Genomic DNA, 17,766 nt, shown 5'->3' with positions numbered 1-17,766 from the left:
ATCTGTACACAGAGTCAAAAACCATTGGCTTAGAAAACATACTCTTCAATTGTGCAAGAAAAGCAAAATAAGAACCAAAAGGATTCATTGTGATTAAAACTTGTGTTTTTAGGTTAAAAGACGTGACTGATGCTACTGAGTTTCGGGAGTTGGTATAAAAGGAAGGACTCAAGGAAATTCTGAAGGAAAGGAAGAAATGATCATTTAAAATTGATTTAGTGTAGGGGTGCCTGGGTGGCTCAGTCAGTTAAGTGCCTTCCTTCAGTTCAGGTCATGATCTCAGGGTCCTAGGATCAAGCCCCCTAGAGGTCTCTCTGCTCAGCGGGGAGCCTGTTTCTCCCTCTCCATCTGTGCTCTCCTGCCTTCTCTCTCTCACATAAATAAATAACATCTTTAAAAATAAAGATAAAATAAAATGGGTAAAGTATAAATGGAATGAACTTACACAGTTCCAGACATTTGACTTTGCATCAATATAGACAGTGGGTGACAAAGAAAAGATGAATTTTTAAAACTACCTCTTGTATGTGTAACAAGGGAGTGGGTGATTAGAAGCTATGTGTTTTATTTTTGCTCTGAGGTTGTTTTTTTTTTTTTTTAATTGCTTTCTCTGGTCTGAAAAACCCAGACACAAAGGGAAAAAAGTCTGTTTCTAAGAAACCCGTGTTGTGAAAGAGAAATTCACGGAAGAGAAGAAACACTTTAAGTTTTGAGTGTATCCCCCCAGACTGGATGTTCCTAACTGCGCCTTTGCAGCTTACAGTCATCTTCTTGGTGTCCTTCACATCCATACTAGCGTGTCCCAAAGCCCCATCCCCTGCCTCCAGCCACACATCCTGTGTAGGAAAGGTGGTCTGCTGGGATTAATTTCTGAACTCCATCCTTGAAATAAATATTCAGTGTGATACACTTTGTGACCAAGGGAGGTCCAGCATATGAAAATGAAATAATAAAAGACTAAGCTGAATGGTGACAATTTCTCTACTGTCTTTATTTCTCTATGATAAAAGTGGCTTGCTGTGGTTTTTCCTCTGGTGAGTCTATTAAATAACTTTTGGCAAATGGGTAAAATTCACTTCTGCAATACTTGCTTAGCATTTGTGATCAAAGAACGGAGCAGGAAATAGGAGGACATACAAAATTAAGTTTATTCATTTAACTTTGTTAAAGGCCTACTCTGTGCTATGCACGCTTGCAGGTTCTGAGCCTAGAAGAGAGAGCAAGTTTATGCCGTCATCAAGTTTATATTTTCGTAGATGGTGACAGACAAGAAGTAGATTTATAATGTGATGTCATGTAACGATAAGTGTAAGAAAATGCAAGCAGCATAAGGATACAGACAGTGGTGGAAGAGATGAAGGACTACATTTTGCATGAGATGGTTGATTAAGTGACGTTTGTACAGAGACCCAGAGAACATGAGGGCCTGAGGAGAGACATAAAGGACATAAAAGAGTCAATCATGTGGCTACCTGGAAAAATAGGCTGGGGACACAGCAAGTGCACAGACTTTGGGGCAAGTGGCTGCCAGGCTCTCTGAGGAACAGGGAGGATGACAGTGAGGCAGGACTTTAGCAAGCAAGATGGAAGACAGCGGGAGGTGAGGTTATGCCTTATAGATCATGATACGGACTTTGGATTCTATTTTACGTGTGTTGGGAAGCTGTCTGACATTAAGCAGGACTAAGTTATAATCAGACTTGACTTCAACACAATGTAAATAATCCCTGTGGATGCTGAGTTGAGAATAGAATTTGTGTGTGTGTGTGTGTGTGTGTGCGTGCATGTGCCCATGCATACGCACAGGCTCACATGTGCAAGGTGAGAGATACAGGGGCAAGATTGAAAACAAGGAGTCCAGTAGAGAAGGCAAGAGATGAAGGTAACTTCGATCAGGAGGGAGCACTGGTGAAGTTCACCGATGGCCTGGTCAGAGATGACTCCCCAGTTTGTGAACGACTGGGTGAAGGGGGGTGATTTTACTAGATGGTAATGTAGAGAAGAGACACAAAAGTGAGGATGAATCCGTGCGATTCTGCCTTCAATGAGAGCATTCTCCAGCAAAGAACAGGAATAACTATCGAAGGAAATGCACTGTTAAGTTCTGTAGGGAAGTACAAACACCATGATACGTCTACAGAGGAAAGATTAGGAGAAAAGCTTCATGGCAAATGAAACATTTGCTATGAAATTTTGAGAATGAAAGGGATTTTCATCTGGGGAGGAAACGTAGGGAGGAATGAAGAGAACATCAAGGAAGAGAAAATGCCAAGAGCAAAGCTGTAGGGCTATGTGAGTACAGGCTGTTTGGGGGGAACATCAGAAAGACCATGTGGTTGGAACAGTGGGTTCAAAGAATGGAGTCTTATGGCCCAGGCAGGAGAGTAAATTGGGATCAATAATGTCAAAGTCTTTGACAGCCAGCATGGTTTTGGTGACGTTGGGAAATCCTGATAGGAAGAATAATGCTCCTCCCTACCAAGATGTGCACATCCTAATCCCCAGAACCTGTGAATATCTTACATTCCATGGCAATGGGGAATTAAAGTTACAGATGGAGTTAAGGTGGCTAATCAGTTGATGTTAAAATAGGGAGATTATCCCTGTAGTCACAAGAGTCCTTTAATGTGGAAGGAGGAGGTCAGAGTGATGTAATCGGAGAAAGACTCAACCAGCCACTGCTAGCTTTGAATACGGAAGGGGGCCAGGAACCAAGGAATGCGGGCAGCCTCCCTTTCCAAGGAAGCAGGAAAAGGCAAGAAAATAGATTCTCCCTTAAAGAATCCAGGAAAGAACACAGCCCTGCTGGCGTCTTGATATTAATTCAGGGAAACCCATTTGAGAACTCTAATCACTACAATTTTAAGATAATAAATTTATTTGTGTTGTTTAAGCCACTAAGTTTGTGTTACAGCAACAATAGGAGTCTTAATACAGAAGCCAAGGAAGGTTTTTAAGTAGATGAGTAATAATGACTTGATACTTAAAGCTATGGTCAGAACACTAAAAACCCACCTGTATTACAGCTCTTTAGAAACAATCTCATCTGCAGACTACTAGGATCTTCCTGTCTTGAGATTACTTATCATGATCCATCTCTGAAATCCACTTGCTGTTTATGAAGATTTCAATTATTTCTAGGATCCCCTAAAATTATGTATCTAAAACACTAATCAGAAACTCTTTTACTTTTACAAAAGAGATTTGTTATGTTACAATACATTTTGGTTACATTTTGGGAGACATGCCTTTATTTTATCACAAGCTTACCTCAGTTATAAAGCTTTCTACAGGTTGTTGACACATTTTGTTTATGTAAATAATTTTTGGGCACTCATCTATGAATGAAGATGTCATGTTTTATTTACTGTGGGTTCAATTTTTTTTCAGTCTCTAGCAGAGTTTCATATTTAGTTGGGTTCCTAGATAAATAGTATATACATTTATATTAAAATTACAATAATTACTGGGGCATCTGGGTGGCTCAGTGTCTACCTTCAGCTCAGGTTGTGATCCCAGGGTCCTGGGCTCGAGCCCCACTTCGGGCTTCCTGCTCAGTGGAGAGCGTGCTTCTTCCTCTGCCTGCTGCTCTGCCTACTTGTACTTCTCTCTACCTCTCTGTCAAATAAATAAATAAAATCTAAGTAAATAAATAAACCACAATTACTCAAGCAAAATACTGAACAGAATGGTTTTAATATTACATATGTTTCTCAGTGTCCCTCATGCTGTGACTTAGATACTCTCTAGGATGTATACATGTAAAAATAAAGGGAAAATGTATGCTTTTGAGTTGTAGTCATATCCTCTCCTTTTATTTAAGAATAATCAGTGTTATAAATTGAAATTCATGTGTCAGATAAATTATTTAATTGGTGACTATTTTTTGTAATTGAACTCATTTAATTAATTTATTTCATGCATTTGCTTTGTTTTGTAGCAGAATCCAGCTGATTGGGTCACTGGAAGGTCTGTCTGTATACTGAAGCACGTGTGAAGGAATATCCGTTGATCTAATTCTTCTGTGTCCCTCATCTGGTTGATACAGCAGACTAAATGCACTTTCAAACCTTACCCAGTGTCCAGTCCGCTAGTTGTAATCTAACTAGATCACAGCAACACGCATTGATGATGCATCTCATTAGAGAAAATTAAATCCTAGAAACTTAAAAATCTTAAATGTTATAAGCTTAGCCCAGTTTTTCCTTCGTGATAAATATATTTACATAATTATTTTTATCAGGAGAACTTTATTTTAAAATAGTTCTAAAGAACAGAAAACCAGAAAATGATATTAACTTGTGAAAACGAAATCCTCAATTCTGATGATTATAATTGCTTTCTGTTTTCTCTACTTCAAAGGTAAAAATGTCAGCAAAATTCATCTTTATCACTCTAAAACCTGGTTCTATTCTGGAACCCTTTATTTCTTTCAGTGGTACCATTATTCTCTGTTATTAATACTCGTAAAAATTTTCACTGCCAGTGTCCTAGTCAAGACCATGATCATTTGCTTTGATTATTTCAGTATCTCTTTGCTGATCTCTGTATAGCTGGTCCATTTTATCCTGCAAACCAAAGGTTCTCAAAGTGCGGTCAGTAGACCAGTAGCATCAGTATCATCTGTGAATTTGCTAGAAATTCACATTCTCAAGTCTCATTATAGGTCCACTGAATCAGGAAGGCTACACCGGTTTCTGACTTAGTAGTTCTGGGTTGAAATTCAAGAATTTGTGCAGTGAAAAAGTATATAGTTGAGAGAAATGCTATAAAGCCAACAGTCCAAAAGAAGGCAAGGAAAAAGAAAGGAATGTGGACAAAAGATAATATAATACCTTTAAACCCCAATTTATAAGTAATTATATTAAATATAAGTGACTGACTTCCATTTAAAAGAGGCTGTAGACTGGAAAAAAGAAAAGCAAACGCAAATATATGCTGTTTTATTTATTTATTTATTTTAAAGATTTTATTGTCCCTTTGAGAGAGAGAGAGAGACAGAGAGCATGAGAAGGGAAAGGTCAGAGGTAGAAGCAGACTCCCCAGGGAGGTGGGAGCCCCATGCGAGGCTTGATCCCAGGACTCCAGGACCATGACCTGAGCCAAAGGCAGTCGCTTAACCAACTGAGCCACCCAGGTGCCCAATGTGCTGTTTTTAAGAATCACACATAAAGTATAAGGACACAGAACAGTTGAAAATTAAAAGATGGGGAAATATGCATATAAACATCAATCAGAAAGAAATAAGGAAGGAAGGAGAGAAGGAAGGAAGGAAAGAAAGAAAAGCTGGAGTATCTGCATTATATACAGTAGACTTTGAGGCAAAAATTTGTTTCTAGGTAAAAAGGGACTTTTGTAATTATAAAAAATTTTAATTCAACATAATAGAACAATTAAATACTGGGATATACCTAAAAATATAGCCTCAAAATACTTAAAAAAATAAAATAACTCAAAGGAGAAATACATGAATCTATCATGATAGAGATTTTAACACATCTCTGTTTGTGACTAATTAACAGGCAAAAGTAATATCAATACATATATAATAGATTTAAATAACGTTTAACAACAGACTTGGCTAACATGTAGAGTAGTGTATCCAGTTGTAGCAAGGTGCACATTATTTTTTTTTAAGATTTTATTTATTTATTTGACAGATAGAGATCACAAGTAGTCAGAGAGACAGGCAGAGAGGAGGAAGCAGGCTCCCCTTCGAGCAAAGAGCCTGACATGGGGCTTGATCCCAGGACCCCGGGATCATGACCCCAGCCGAAGGCAGGCTTTAACCCACTGAGCCACCCATGTGCCCCAAGGTGCACATTATTTTAAGGGCTCCTGTAATATTTATCAAAACTGATCATACCCTGGGTCATAAAGTAAGCCTCAAAAAGAGTGAGATAATAAAGATTATATCCTCAGTGAAATTAAACTAGCAATTGTTAAGTTTTACTGAAAGACATAGAAAATGTAGGAAGTTCACCAGAAAGAATGGAATTATGAATAAATGATGCTTGAACAATTAGCTCTACATAAAAAAGAAAATGTGACACATACTTCACACTCATAAAAACCAGTTCCAAGTGGAAGAAAAACTAAATATGAAGAAGAAAACTAAAATTGTCAGGAGGTGCATGGGAAAATATCTTTGACATACATTTGAGAAATATTTTCTGAAATGAGACTAAAACAAATTATAAGAGGAAAAGATTGATACATTTGAACACATTAAGGTAACAATTTCTATATGACTAAAATTATTATAAACGAAGTGTAAATAAAAGCCAAACTCTAGTAGAAAATAATGGCAAAACAAATAAACAATAAAAATGAAAATGTCTACAAATCATTAAGACAACACATATATATATATGGACATGTGTTATCTTAATGGTAAATATATATGTATATATATATTTATATATACATGAGGAACTTCATTGCAAAATTGTGTGTAGTAGTGAAAAGTAGAAACAACCTAATTGAATTAATTAAGATATTGGTTGGAATGCTTTAACAGGAACCTAATCGCATTGATCTAAACAAAGCAGGAACTAGTTTTTGTTTTATGTTTTTTGTTTTTTGTTTTTTTGCTTTTGTGAATATCTGAGCTTGTAGGCAATTCATGGGGCTGTGCCAATTTGATGTGGAAGGTTATCCAAAGACCCAGGTTCCTACCATCTTGTTGCTCTACCATTGCTTAACATGTTTTTTACTAATATGATCGTATCTGCCTTTCAGGCAGTAGGACAGGGGAAAAGAGAAAATAGAGGACAGGCAGCTTTTTTTTTAAAGAATAGCATATAATTCACATAAAATTATATTTGCCCTTTTACTAGGTACAATTTTTAGTATAGTCCCAAAATCATGCAATCATTGTCACTGTCTAATTTCAGAATATTGTCATCGCTCCCCAAAGGAATCCCATACACATTATTAACTCATTCCCCATTCTCCTAACTTGGTCATGATATATAAACCTTTTTCTATGTTCCTAGATTTGGTTTGCTAGCATTTTTTTAAGGATTTTTGCATCTGTAGTTATCAGGTATATTGGTCTGTAGTTTTTTTGTGATGTCTTTGTCTGATTTTGGTGTGGTAATAGAATTAGTTGGGAAGTGTTCCCTTTTCTATTGTTTGGAAGAGTTTGTGATTATATGACATGATCAAGCAGGATTTATTCCAAGAATGCAATGTTTGTTCAATGTACTAAAATCAATCAATGTAATACACCATATTAATAAAAGGACAAAAATCTGATTATATATGTATATGCAGAAAAAACATTTCACAAAATCCTCTTATGATTAAAAAAAATCAATAAAACTAGGAATAACAGAGAACTTCCTCAGCCTGATAAAGAGCAACTACAAATAGCTAATATACTTAATGGTGAAAGACTGAAATCTTTCCCCCTTAAGATCAGAAATAAGACAAGGATGTTTACTCTTGCCACTCCTGTTTGATGTTGGAGCTTCTACCCAGGACAGTTAAGCGAGAAATGAATTAATTAAGATATTGGTTGGAATATCTTAAAGAGAAATTAAAGAAGACCTAAATAAATGAAAATGTATCCTTTGTGGGTTGGAAAACTTAATATTGTAAAGATGGCACACTTCCCAAATTGGTCTGCAGATCCATTAATATCCCTATTAGTTGGGTTTTTGTTTGCGGAAATTGACAAACCGATCCTAAAATGCATATGGAGATTTAAGGGACTCAGGATAGCCAAAATTATCTTGAAAAAAGAGAACAATGGTGGAAGTGTCACACTTTATAATTTTAAAACTTACTGGAAAACTACAGTAATCAAGACTGTGTGGTACAAGGCATACCAATCTATGAAACAGAATTGAGAGTCCAGAGTAAATGAGCACATTTATGGGTAACTGATTTTTGGCAGTTCTGTCAAAAGCATTCAAAAGAGAAAGAACTGTCTTTCAGCCAATAGTGCTGGAACAACTGTATGCATGCAGAAGAATGACATTGGACTCCTACCTCACACCATATACAAAAATTAAGTTAAAATGGATCATAAACCCAAATGTAACAGCTTAAACTATAAAGCTCTTAGAGGAAAACAGAAGTGTAAATCTTTATGACTTTGAATTAGGCAGTTTCTTAAATATGGCATGAAAAGCACAAGCAACCAAAGGAAAAATTGATGATTGGACTTAAATACAATTAAAAACTTGTGTTTCAGAAGATACCATCAAAAAAGTGAAAAGACAACCACAGAATGAGGAAAAACATTTGCAAATCATATATCTGATAAAGATTAAATATCCAGAATAAAGAACTTTTACAACTCAGCAATTAAAAAGGTGGATAAACCAACTGAAAGATAGGCAAAAGATATGAATAGATATTTTTCCAAAGAAGGTATACAAATAGCCAATCAGCACATAAAAATGTGTTCAGATGTGTACAGGGTGTCTTCTTGGGGTGATGAAAAACTTCTAAAACTTGTGGCGGTGATTGCACACTTCTGTGAATCTACTAAAACCATTAAATTGTACATTCTATTTTTTTTACATTTGTTAATTGTAAAATTCAAATTTTTGAAGGTTTTATTTATTTGAGAGAAAGAGAGCATGAGTTGTGGGGAGGGGCAGAGGGAGAGGAAGAAGTGACTCCCTGCTGAGTGGAAAGCCCAGAACGGGGCTCAATCCTAGGACACTGTGACTATGACTTGAGCCAAAGGCAGATGCTTAACCTACTGAGCCACCCAGGTGCCCCTGAATTGTACATTTTAAATGGATGAATGAAATGGTGTGTGAATTATATTACAGTAAAGCTGTTATCAGAAAAAAACGCTGAAAGGAGATTTGCTTTGCAAATTTTGACATTTCAAGTCATTCATAAAGATGGGTCTTACTCAGTAAATGATGTTAAAACTTCCCTATTATTTGAAAAAATATATATTTTAAAATATTAATTTTCCAAATGGAAAATACTCAGAAATTATTTGAAAAAAGGTGTGATAAAAATAAGATACAAATTTAATTAAAATAAAACTACAATTTTGATGGAATAAAAATTTTGATATATAAAAATAAACTGGGGAAGTAATAGATAAAGTATAGGTAAATATTTACATAATTTTTAGGGGTATGCAAGCCTTTCTAAACATGACACCAAAGGCACAAATCATAAAGGAATGCACTGATTTGTTTAATGACAATGAGAAAGGCTTATATATGTTTAAAAAATTAAAATCTAAAGAAAGATGACAAACTTGGGAGAATATTTGCGCTGTGGTAGAGAAATGATTCAAAACCCAACATATGAAGAGCTCTTAGCCATAAATGGCCATCTCTTCAGTAGCATACTAGGCTTGATGATTAATTCTATGTGCCAACTTGACTGGGTTAACAAATGCCCAGAGAACTAGTAAAATATGATTTCTAGGTGCATCTGTGAGGGTGTTTCTGGAAGAGGTTAGCATTTGAATCAGTAATCTCAGTAAGGAAGAACCATCCTCACCAATGCTAGTGGACATGATCCAAATTGTTGAGGGATTAAATAGAACAAAAAGGCAGAGAAAGGGCAAACTTGCCCTCTGCTGAGCTGGAACACAATATTGGTGTCCCTCTGACTGGGGGGCCTTTACACTTGAACTGAATTATACCACCCGCTTTTCTGGGTCTCCATCTTGTGAGCAGCAAATTGTAGGATTTCCCTTATTGTGTGAGCCAATTCCTCATAATCAATCTCTTATATGTATACATGTATACCGTTGGTTCTATTTTTCTGGGGAACCCTGACTGATACACAGGGTCAGAGCGTGAACAGGCAGTTTGGTGAAGAATTACAACAGCGGCAGACACATGGAAAATGTGTATAATCTCACTAATATGCAAAGAAACTCCAATTGTAAATGTTTCCAGGTCAATTCTTGAAAACAGATAACTTTAATCCTATTTTATTTTATTTTTAAAAATTTTTTATTTAAATTCAATTAATTAACATATAGTGGATTAGTTTCAGAGGTAGAGTTCAGTGATTTCATCAGTTGTATATAATGCCCACTGCTCATTACATCACATGACCTGCTTAATGCCCATCACCCAGTAACCCCATCCCCCACCTCCTCCCCTTTAATCCTATTTTAAAGTGTGCCAGAGCATGAGAAACAAGGAAAACTTCTGAATTTTTTTTTATAATTTCAGGAATGCGTTGAAACAAACACCTGTGATAGAACACATGTTCAGATGAAAATTATGGGACTTTACTTAATATTTACACAAAATCCTAAGTGAGATAACAATGGTAATCATAATGATGGAAGCACCAGAGGTTTAAATTTTTATTTTGCTTATTTATATTTTCTAAAATATTTTTTGAACAGTGTCACATACCTTATTTTGTAAGTCTAAGACAGCACAAAAGTGATGAGGTCTTGTTTCTGCGGTTATAGATAATGGTTCTGTCATTGATGTGGGTCTAATTGCATAGATTTTCACAGATTGAGTTGATACAAATTACATATGTCTATATCCCAAACATACCACAAATTAAGTCAAAAGAGACAAAATGAGAAGGGAAATTGGTATATGTGATAAAGATTAGCTTTTTTGCTATGTAAAGACTCTTAAACATTAGCAAGAAAATGACCATAACAGGAAGAGTTTGTGGATAGTCAGTTTGCAGGAAAGAAATACAAATAGTTTTTCAAATATTAAAAAAAAATTACCTCTATTTTACATTGCAAATTAGGGATACCTGGGTGGTTAAGCATCTACCTTTGGCTCAGGTCATGATCCCAGGGTCCTTGGTTGGAGCCTGGAGTTGGGCTTCCTGCTAGTGGGGGGTCTGCTTCTCCCCCTCCCTCAGCCCCTCTGACTCCCTAATTCTCTCTCTCCCACACCCACACTCTCTCTCAAATAAATAAAAATCTTAAAAAAATGCAAATTAAAACAAGAAGTCCCATATTTCACCTATCAGAAAGTTTAATTATACCAGATTACTTTTTATTTTTTTAAGGATATGAGGATAGGCACTCTTGTAAACTTGTAGCAGCAGTGCAGTTGGTACAGTCTCTTTGGGACACAATAGTCATAAATTTTGAATGTATACATACTTTTATTTTTCCTGTTCTCACATATGTACATACAGTTGCTTGTAAAAGGAATTTTGTTGCTCCTTTGGAACTTCAAAAGACTGGAAACACCTTTAATGTTTTTTAGTAGAGGACAAATTAATAATTCTTGCATATCCATATAGTAGCATTGAAAAAAGGATGAGCTAGCTCTTTCTATGCAGATATGAGTGTACCAAGGTATATTGTTAAATGAAAGAGAAAGAGAAGAGTGTACTCACATTCATGTTAAAATCAAATGTAGAAAACACCTGGAAGAATGTATAACTGTTAAGCATGTTTGCCTGGGGGTTTTACCTTGTGTATCTGTTATGCTTCATTTTAGCAATTTGTTTAAAAGATTTTATTTATTAGAGAGTGACAGAGAGCATACACAAACAGAGGGGAAGGACCATGGGGAGGGAGAAGCAGATTCTCTGCTGAGCAGGGAAGGGGGATGGGGGTTGATGCAGCTCAAACCCAGGACCCTGAGATCATGACCTGAGCTGAAGGCAGACACTTAACTGACTGAGCCACCCAGGTGCTCCTACTTTATTTTTTAATCAAAGTAGTAGTATGACCTTGGAAGTTACTTAACCTCTCTGCCTCAGGTTTTTTATCTGTAAAACGAACTGTAATAGTATCTATCTCACTGGGTTATCAGGATTAAATGGGTAATATGTGTGAAACACCTTGAATAACGGTCTCACATGTAGTAAACCTTTGATGAATATTCATTAGGGGTGTTATTATGAATGTAGTTTAACAAATCATATAATGCAATAATTTTATTGGGAAGAGGTACTTCTTTATTGAGATTCCTCTGTCTCAATCCATTTTGCAATGCAGAGATAATATTTTATTGTGAGTGTAAATGTTTTTAGTTTATTTTTCTCTAATATTTATCTCTGTGTTTCCAACTAGTAGGCTCTCTGATGTGTATATTCAGGATACCATTGACCACACATAAGGGAATATGAGGATTTAGCTTTCTTACACCATCTCATTCCACCTCATTTTTCTGTCCTTCATCCTTTAAATATGGTTCTATCATAATTTTTGGCTAAACTAGTATTGAGCATTAACTTATTTTAACTATGTAATTTATTGTTCATTTCTATAAATGTTTATTTTCCTTGAGCTGATAAGTCATCCCCTTTTCATATATTCTTACTTTCCTATGCACCTTCCTCTTCCTTTTCCAAAATTTTCCCACAGAGTCATAAAACTACTTTGTACACTATTTTTCATATGACTATTCATAACAGGTAGCCATTTAGCTTCACTTTTTTCTCTTTAAAGAAATCTCCTGGAATGCCCTTTCTAGACTCCTTCATTCAGCCCACTACTGCCCTGAATTGAACTGGTTACACCTTAGGCCTGCTATGTCTTCCCCATGTTGAGTGCTGTGTTCCCTTGACCTAGTGCCTTCCTGTTTCTTGGTTTATACCTTTGTTTTGGTGGAGTACATCCTCAAGTAGCTTCCTGAGAAAGGATGCATGGGAAATACAGCTTTTAGGTTTTACGTTTTGATCAGAGTTCTGTTTCTGAGAATTTAACCCTGTCTCATCCCTTTAATCAAAACTCAATTTTATTAGGCAGCATCCATAACTTAGTTACCTCTGTACCTTCAACATCTTTCCTTACAAGAGAAACAAACAACTGGAAGTTCTGCTCAAAGTGAGGCTCACTGAGCTCAGATTTTTTCCATCCATCCAAACTGGTCAAGAACCCATTAGTACACCTCAGGGTACTCCTGGGGGCATGTATATCCCAGTATTAGAAAAACCGACCTAGATTAACAACCATTTATGCGGACAGGTTGGGAAAGGCGGTAGTATAAAAAGAGAAGGTGAACTGGGAGTGTGAACCATTTGCTTGTGACACTTACTTCCCAGCATGACTTGCTTCAGTCCTGTAAATGGCACCCTTCTGCTTTAGTGGGTCAAAAAGCCTGGAGTACAACAATGGCATGGTAAATTGATGTTCCATGCTTACACAACCTGACGCTCCTGGCACTCAGGACCAAATCCATGGTTTCTTAGAATATTTGCCAAAGAAAGCATGGGTTTGCTGTATGTTACTAGGGCTCTCGGTGGGCTCCATGTACTCCCCCAGTCTGGCACAGACCTCATATTACGGTTGGAGGCGCTGGGCCAAAGAGGTGAATTGAGAGGGCTGGAGCCTGGAGCAGCTGGAGCGGGTTTTCCTGCTCCGGCTGCCATGGAAAGCAGTGGCGTTATGGTTCACTCAATAAAGGCTCGGAGTAGCAATCTCAAAAGTGGGTCTATGATTCTGCTAAAATATAAGGAAGTCCAAGCATTGTGACTCTTTCTAATTATTAAGGAGTGAAAGATGCAGAAACTCGTCTTTCACTTTGGAAGAGATATTTAGAAATTCCCTAGACCACTAGACTCCCAGAAGCACCACTGAGGTGGCAACTCCCATTCCCCCAAATTTCCCACTCACTGGCACACCTGTGTTTACCAAAGAATCTAGGGCACTTTGTACTCCCTGCTTCCAGGTGCAGTAATCAGCATGATATCATCAATGTACACTGTAATGTTCTGTGGGATAGAGGGAGTCTAGGTCCCCGTGGAGTAGAGTGTAACAGCCAGAGAGAGTTGAGGTAGTGCTGAGTGAGACAGTCCTGAATAAGACTGGAGAGTTTGCACCCTCTCAGCCAGGTAAAAACAGCCTCTGATTCACTTTTTCCACAAAGATGGAGAGAAAAAAATTTGCCATAGAATAGTTTCCAGAGGTAAGTGTCTTTGCTCCAATAAACAGACGATCTGAAATGGCCACCATGGTTTTATCTAACCATACAGCCATTCTCCAAGACTTGTCAACCCTCTTCAGGAGCCGAATAGGCAAGTTAACTAGGGACATGATAGGAATCCCACTCCTGTAATCTCTGTGTCTTCCTAGGGTGGCAATACTGGTCTGTTGGTTTACTATTTGGGGAACGAGCAGGTGGTGTCAGACTCATCCATCGAAAAAGCTTCTGTCTGTGAGTAAGGGAGTCAAGGGAGGTACTGAGGACTGATGTTTTAAGTACCATGTGTTGCATCTATACCTTCGGGATCTATAGGAACAACCACATGGAATCTCTGGGCCCATCATAATGCCAGCTTGGGCCTAAGCTCCATTTTTCTCCTGATGCTATGAGCCCCCTTTGTGAGCACAGTCATACCTCGGGCCCTCAGGGTTAAAGGTTAGCACAGAGTCAGTGTCCATTAATACTCTAAATGTCTGCCCTTTCTAGACAAGCCAAAAACAGACTGTTAACTATAGAGGAAAACGGTTGCCAGAGGAGAGGTGAGTGTGGGGTGGGTGAAATAGGTGAAGAAAATTAAGAGAACAAGTAATGTATAGAATTGTTGCATCACTGTATTGTACACCTGAAACTCCTCTAACACTGTATGTTAACTATATGGAGTTAAAATTTAAAAAGGTGAAATAAATGTCTGCCCTTTTGCCCCTACCCAGCTGCTCTGGTAAATGTCTGCATGTTCTCTGGGGAAAGGTTAGAAGATTTTGAGTAGGTGCTACTTCAGGCACTACTAAGGGGTCTGTCCCCAAGGATGACCAGCCTCCTCTTTGTTCAAGGAGCTTTTGGCCTGGGGACTGGATGAGGAGCCCTCTCTTATGTCACAGTGTCTCATTGGACTACATTTCATCAGACCTCAGGTTTTTTCAGGTATGTAGTTCAAGGAGAACCTTAAAAGGTGTTCATCTTTTTAGTCCCAGGTGCCCTATGATCTGTTAGCCACTGCCAAGTACGCCTGTGGATTAAATATTTTTATTATGCTCACAAATTCTGTGGGCCAGAAATTCAGACAGGGCACAAAGGGGACAGCTTATCTCTGCTCCATGGTGTCTGGTCCCCGCCCTGAGGCTGGAATCATTTGAAGGCTCACTTACTTACCTATTGATGCTGGCTTTTGGCTGGGGTTCTGGGATCCTCTCCACATGGGCCTTTCTGTGTGATCGCTTTGCATGGAGCAGTTTTGGCTTCCTCATGGAATAGTGTCCAGATTCCAGGGGTGGGCACTCCCAAGAGACAGTTGCAGGCAGAAGCCATGCCACCTTTTCTGATTTAGCCATGGCAGTCACACAGGATCACAGGGTCATCCATGTTCTAGGGAAGGAAAGATAAAGCTGCACCCCGAATAGAAGGGTGTCAATGTCACATTGTAAGAGCCTGTGAAATGGGATAAATATTTGTGCAGCCATCTTTGGAAAACACATCCTGCCACGAGTAGGAAACATCACGTTTTTATCACCTTCATCTCTCAGTCCTGGTCCTCAGGGACTTAGCATGGATAGGGCTTGTTGGTCTCCATGCAGAAGTGATGGCTGTAATATTTCATTAAATATACATACACACATTGAAATTTGTGTGCAGTATACAATACAGTATGCAAATAATGCCATCAATGAGGCATTATCTGAATGCGTGCATGAACACTTAAGAAACTTTTATTTCAGTGTTCTATATGGTTGTGAGGATTGGTCCTCCCCTCAAAGATTTTGAATTAGGATCACACACCATGGAACCAATTTTTACATGTACTATCATTCTTGTTATAAATATAACTATTGAGCTTTTTCCAGGTTAAACTTCTTGTTTTGGTTTAACTTTTTCTATTTAGATTCGCTCTCTGTTTTTTAGTAAAGACACTGTATTTTTATTTTCTAATGCTAATGCTGAATGAACTATTTTCTCTTGAAAGTAGAATGTCATTTGAAACTTTTCTCAGTTTTAATAGAATCACCAACCTGAACAGTCTGCTCGAATCCAGAAGTTAAATGAATATTACTAAATTACAGAATGCAGATAGTATCAACACATGACAATAAATTCTAACTAAAAGAGCATTGGTGGGTGGGTGGAAATACTATGCAGAAGGTAGTGAGCAGTTTTTCATTGAAGCATTTAAGGAGAGAGGAACAATTCTTCAGTGAGTAGTAGTTCAGATAATTGGGCATTTTTCAACACCATCCCCCATGCCCCTTATCTTCCAAGCACATTAGATGACTCAGTCTTTCTGGAACATTTATACAGACAAAGTCATTGCACATTCCATTTCTTCTTTTTGGAATGTCACCTTCCCAAGACATTCTCTGAGAAGCAAACTCCTGGTCAAACTGAAAGACACAAATCAAAAATCATCTCTTCTGGGAAGCTTCTCTCATACCCCCAAAGCCCCAAATCTTCACTTCCTCTTCTGTAATCACAAAGCACTTTGTGAATAAGCTACTACTACTACATTACATGCTCCTGGGAAGGGAGGGGATCTTTCTTGTCTCCAAGAAAAGGGTGAGTAATATTTAATCTTTGTACTCTGTCCAGTACTCAGCAATCAAGAATGGCTCGTTGCATAAATTATCAGTTCTAAAAAGTTGTTATTCCAAGGGAAAGGAAAGCTGTTAAAAATACAGATTTCTGGTCTTACTGAATCAGACCCTCAGGAGGGTAGATCTTTTTGATGAACGACCCAAATGGTCAGTGGGACAGACTTTGACGAACACTGTTCTAAGGTGGGCACCACACTGGACCTGCCCAGCCGATTCTGCCCGAAGAGCTTATTTTAGCTTCTCCTGTTCTTAGCTAGCCTTGCTTTTGATATTTTCTAAGCCATTTGTTTGATCTTCAAGTTCTTTCACAAGATTATTTTAATTTAGTTTTCAGATATAGATACACATTCTGGAGCCCCGCCCTAGAATTAAATTGTTTTTAGATGACATATAATTTCATATGTGTTTGTTAAATTAACTTACATTCATAAGGTGCGTGTGTGTTCACAAGTAATGAAGTTGAGGCCTATGAAACAATATGGAGTTTATTAATGGCTCAGTTACAGTTTTTATTCCGTAATGTTTTCCTAATTATATGTTTATATTGTCAAAAATGTCATTAAAGTTACAAATCATAGCTGACATAGATATATTACAGATATTACAGAAAATGGGGATTATAGTATAAAATACAATTAGACCTATGTTGTGATACATAATGTTTTCATTAGTTATTTTTGGGTTTTAAAAAATTTTTTAAGTAATCTCTCCACCCAATGTGGGGCTCAAACTTACCATCCCAAGATCAAGAGTCGCATGCTCTACTGACTAAGCCAGCCAGGCACACCAAGAATTCATTTTCTAACTAAGCTTACTTTGGAAATTATTTAATCAGCTAAACCCACTCTAGTGTTAAGTCTTTCAATACTATCCTCCCTAACCAAATAAAGTCAATAAAGAAACTGGAGGAAAAAAGCAGTTTCTCCATTTCTGTTTCTTAGATAATGCCTAACATAGAACTTGCTCCCCAATGTTTAAATGAGCCACGTGTTTTGTGCAATTGTTTTTTAAATGACTCAGTAAAGGAAGAAAGTGATTTCTGCCTACTCTGCCCACATGATTGAAATACAATCCTCAAGACACAAAAGAACACACTCAAGAGGGTACTATTAAAATATAAATCCATTGTGATAGGCTGAAAAGAATGGTATTATAAATCCTGATAATTCCTAAAATAAGATCATGGAAAAATAAGTCATAATAAGTACATAATCAAATATTCCACATCAAATGATGATAGCATCTTCCCTTAGAAACTCACAGAAGTCTTAGCCCACTCTATTCTTCCAACTTGGTCCGTGAATTCAAAAGTCAAAAAAATTTTT

The 17,766-nt window shown here is 37.4% G+C and overlaps 1 protein-coding gene across 1 annotated transcript in view; it reads left to right on the top strand.

Annotated features, from left to right (window-relative positions):
• Positions 1–17,766, top strand: part of KCNMB4 (potassium calcium-activated channel subfamily M regulatory beta subunit 4) — a 57,061-nt gene that overhangs the window by 4,236 nt on the left and 35,059 nt on the right. The gene's annotated exons all lie outside the window — the stretch shown is intronic.

This window comes from Lontra canadensis, unplaced genomic scaffold (assembly GCF_010015895.1).
Source record: "Lontra canadensis isolate GAN:19392208 unplaced genomic scaffold, GSC_riverotter_1.0 scaffold9, whole genome shotgun sequence".
NCBI lineage: Eukaryota > Metazoa > Chordata > Mammalia > Carnivora > Mustelidae > Lontra > Lontra canadensis.
Note: the sequence above shows the minus strand (reverse complement) of the source record. Positions and strands in the feature narration are given on the sequence as shown.